The sequence below is a fragment of the Magnolia sinica genome, chromosome 7 (genome assembly GCF_029962835.1).
Source record: "Magnolia sinica isolate HGM2019 chromosome 7, MsV1, whole genome shotgun sequence".
NCBI lineage: Eukaryota > Viridiplantae > Streptophyta > Magnoliopsida > Magnoliales > Magnoliaceae > Magnolia > Magnolia sinica.
The window spans coordinates 56,849,565-56,854,287 of record NC_080579.1 but is presented as its reverse complement, the minus strand read 5'-3'; the positions used below and the strand labels follow the sequence as shown (position 1 = coordinate 56,854,287).

At 38.4% G+C, this 4,723-nt stretch overlaps 1 long non-coding RNA gene across 1 annotated transcript; it reads left to right on the top strand.

Annotated features, from left to right (window-relative positions):
• Nucleotides 1–1,765: 1,765 nt before the first annotated feature.
• On the top strand, nucleotides 1,766–2,242 carry LOC131252080 (uncharacterized). Its single transcript, XR_009174155.1, has 3 exons — nucleotides 1,766–1,900; nucleotides 1,981–2,030; nucleotides 2,111–2,242. It is a non-coding gene; the product is annotated as an uncharacterized LOC131252080 (long non-coding RNA).
• The last annotated feature ends 2,481 nt before the right edge of the window (nucleotides 2,243–4,723 follow it).

Sequence of the window (4,723 nt, the reverse complement as noted above, 5' to 3'; positions counted from 1 at the left end):
TCATCATATCATGATCCTGGTATGAGCACTGCATGAATAATGTTGTTTTCTGTTCATTGCTATCTGAATCTGGGTTCCGTTTTTCATGAAACCAAAAATGGCAAAAAGTAAAAAAGAAAAGAAAAGAAAAGAACATGGCACCAATCTCTGCATAAGTGTTTGTAAACGAATCTGTCATAGCCTATAAACTTGAAATTCTATGGAATGTGTAGCTACCTGATTGAGAACTTGTCACTAATGATGGCTTATATATATTTACAGCAAAACCAAGGACATTTGTTGGATCCGTTTTCAGCCAAATGCTTTCAGGTTAGACAGAAGTGTCTATGGCCCTCAGACCTAAGAATATGTTTTTATACATGGGGCGGGCCTGTGGTGTAGTGATCTAGACTGTTGATCTGATGGCCCATTTTGGAATTGGGAATTTCTAAAAAATCTCACTGATATGACAATCCTAACTGATTGGGAAGAAGAAACAACAACGGCTTCAAGGTGAGTTTTATCATTTTATTTTATTTTTTTTCCATTTTTTTAAGCTGCTATAATTTTTCTGCTAGAACTAGCATGTGTGGATTGGCAAAAGTGCGAATGCACTTGGCGTTTCAAATGCCACCCACTGTTTTGATAGAAAGATATTATGTTTTAAATAATACATTTAATCTCAACAATTATTATGTTTGATAGTATCAATTGTTTCAAATGCCACCCACTGTTTTGATAGAAAGATATTAAGATTTTCAGACCTCACCTCTTCTTTAACCTTATCTTACATTTTATACCAGATGTGCCGAGATCTCCAAGCCCGACTGGCTGCTGCAGAGGCAGAAAGGGTAGCAGCTGAACAGGAGAAGCATGAAAAGGAGGAATCTTTTTCTTTTTTCTTTTGCTGAATAAGAACTCATCATGGAAAGGGTGGTCCAAGAGTCAAAGAAACTTTAGTAGGAAGCAGAGGAGAACGCGAAGGTAATGATAAAGGTGACAGCTACAAGCAACCAAGACTAATACAATTCATAGCATTGTCTGATCATCTTGATGCTCTGTTGTAGCTACAGGAGTTCTTAATGGACCGTGGTCGTGTTGTCAATGTAATGCAGTAAGTCTCCATTCTCTCGTTTCTTGAATTATAGAGCTAGAGGTTTCAACTACTTTTGGACTGAAATCCCTAAGAAAAAAAAATCATGTGGGACAGTCCAATGTTGCCAATATTGTAAAGAGTGGGTGGCATTTGAAACAACAAACGCTCTTCTTATGTGGTATATCATGGGATTAGCTATTTGTTGATAAATTTTTCTCGGGTATTTTAGTCCAAATGCAGCATAATCTAACTTTGATTTATTTGAAAACTTGGCTGGTCATTCATTCATTTCCTAACAATGAAATGTTGTCATAACTGGACAAAAAACAAGCGTCTTCTGGTCATAGATGAACTATTATTAGCATTCCTTTCTTATCACTGTCTTGGTCCAGACTCTTAGTTGGCCCCAGTAGCAGCAGATAAATGGATTTGACTCTGCCACATTGTGATATTACATTGAAATGTTTCTGCTTTAGCTTGTCGATCAGAAGAGAAGGATACACTGTAAAGGCTCATTGAACTGGAAGTGGGTATTTGGAATTATAGTTTTCTTTTTTTCCGACAGAGATTTGAATTTTAGATGTGTTGTTCTTTCCATGTGAATCTGATTTTCTTCTAACATCTTTCTTACTGTAGATAGGGTGTTGAGAAGCCTCAAATCATGAAAATTTTTGTCACGATCTTGTCGAATGCAGGTCTTGGGATGGCCATGTTCGGTCTCGATAAGATCATTAATATGCTCGTCATGTTCAGTCTCGGTAAGATCATTGATATGCTCATTCGACGTGAGGGGTGTCATCATGAAATATGACAGTCCTGAACAAAGTTTGCTTATTCTATGCACTTGCTATGAATTTCTTAAATCTATATATGCTTTCTCATCACCGTGCCTTCTTTTCTTGCAGTTCTTGAAGAATTCTTTCATTTAAGACTTGAGTTCTATGTAAAGAGAAAGGTGTGCTTTGATCTAGGCCCCCCATTTTTTCTTTTTGGTAATTGAGAAAATGGTAGTATTGACTTGCTACTTTCATGCAGAAAGTAATGTTGGATAATCTTGAAATAAAGCTGTTGAGATTGTTTAACAAAGTCAAATTCATCATTGGAGTGGTAGAAGGAGAGATTATTGTGAGTAACAGGAAGAGAGCAGATCTGGTCCTTGAGTTGCAGCATAAGAGTTTCACACTGTTCCCTAAAACCAAAGGCATTGATACCAGCGAGGCAATGGAAACAGAAGAAAATGAAGAGACACCGAAGGTGGGAATAGTTGTAAGAGCAAGTGATTATAAGTATTTACTGTCGATGCCGATTGGATCTTGTTGTTAATGAGAATTTTAAATAGACATATAACTATTATGTTGGCATTGTACTTTTGTGAATGGAAATGAATGATTGTGTTTGATTGAATGAATGAATGATTTATCAGGGTGTACTACAATGGTAAGAGCTGCCATTACTAATTAAATTTTCTATTAACAACAAGCATTAGCTACGGCTATTCACCATAGCCCTTTGCTGAAACAGGAGCTCTTGCTAAATTTAGCTTTTTGCTACGGTTCTCATTCTACTTTTAGCTACAGATAAAATCCGTAGTTGTATGTAATTTTAAACTATAGACAATATTGCTACGGATTTAATCTGTACCTATACTTTCATTAGCTATGGCTATTAACCGTAGCATTGTATCTATAAACCATAGCTGTTGCTAATTTCAGCCTATTGCTATGGTTCTTGCCCAACTTTTGGCTACAGATATAATCCGTATCCGTAAATCCTTGACTGCTACAGAAGGAATGGCTACGACTTTAATCCGTATCTATTATCTCTATAGCTACGGATTTTAGCCATAGCCATAACTTTTAGACCTATGGCTACGGTCGTGCTACGGAGTTTAACCGTAGCCATAGGCTTTTAGCTACGGTTTTTATCTGTAGCCTTTTCCCTATTTTTTGGTAATGTTCCCTCCAAAATTCTATCCCTTCTCTCAATGGAAGATTGCAAGATCAAATGGAAAGGTAGAACGCTCTTTCTCCCAGAGAGAGTGATTCAGTATCCACCATATCCCTGTCCTCTGTGTATCGATAGAGATTGAATTGAAAAAAGTCGACTGTGTCGGTTGCCAGGATTTTATTAACTACCCAGTCATAAGACATTTTGGCCATGGCTCTCTTCTGGAAAAACCATAAAGGAATGTTTGAAGGGTGAATGTATGATTTCTCTGGCACTTCGAAAGTCCATAGGAAGTAGGTGCTTGACCATCTAGTAATGTAGTGCCAAGGAGTATACGTAGAGGAAGCTCCAATAATAGGGCTCTTTACATGAGTCGCTACCTCTCCGAAAGCCTTGTAAATAGAACATAAGACTGGAGGAGCAAGGGAATGTTTGTGACCTTTTGCCATGGCACCAGCTACAACGAATATAGTAGGGCCAATGGCCTCCATCCATTTTGAAATAAGAACAACTACACTTAGCCAATCCACAAGGAAAGCAATAAATTCTCCATCGAGACTGTATTCTGCGTTGTCCTTTATTTTGTTGCGAAGATCCATTAATTCTTCAGAATGACAGCTGCGAAATCTGTAGAAGAAATGACAAATGGTGAGAAATATAAGAAGCCCAAATATGATGAAAGTCACCAGAATGCTCTGGTAAAATGTGCAAGCCATTGCAGAGGAGAAATCTTATGAATGTTCAGGAATTTTGACATTTCTTTGAAGAGTTCTGCGGTTGTCTTTGCTATTGAGGCTCCTTGGTCGATGAAATGAATGTAAACTCTTCATTCGTAGGGACAAATTCTTCATAGAATTTCCCTGTTATTGGGAGGCTAGCTATGCGATGAAGATCCTAATGTGTAATACTCATCTCTCCTACAGGAAGATGGAAGGAATTGGTTGTGGGGCACTAGTAGTTTAGAAAACACTTCAAGATTGGAGTTTCCTTATAGAAGTAATGTGACGTAACTTCTATGGCATTGTAAAGATCAATTTTGACCAGTATTTTAGAGTGCTTCACCAAGATCTCCTCTACCATTCTGTATAGTAAGAGCAAGAGGTCAGAAAGCCCCTGGTCCTAAATTCTTCCTGACCCCAAATTAATTCATGGACTCTAAAGCGTTGTTGAACTGTGTCATAAAAATGGGTGGGAAATAAGGTATGGGGGTCTTGGGAAGGGACGAGGAAATTTATTGGATGAGCTTCGCTAATTTGTTGTCTCGACTTCTTGGCTAGGAGAGTTCCTTCCAGTATGTGGGGTTCAACACCCAAGATGATGTATACACTAGCTTCTCAACGTCCATTTGATCATAAGGTTTCCAATTAAGGATAGACTGATGATGGTGGAGGTTTAGCGGAATGATGGCCATGCCTTCTCGGTGAGGGTTATCAAACTTCGCGATGCCCTCAACAACTCGAACCATCTCCCAAGAATTTTGAAGTCTTTTCCTATTGTGTTCTTTCACTTTCTTCTAGAATTCTTCATTTTTTTATGAAGATGTAAGGCCAGTGTTCTAGTATCTCGTCGTTCCTTATGATCCCGCGTTCCTCCCCGTCGAATTTCAACAGCCCGCAACCTATAGACATCGTTTACGAGCGACCTTAAGTCATATCCTGTAAACCCGAGTTGACTCAACTTGAGACCCATGTCATTGCGACT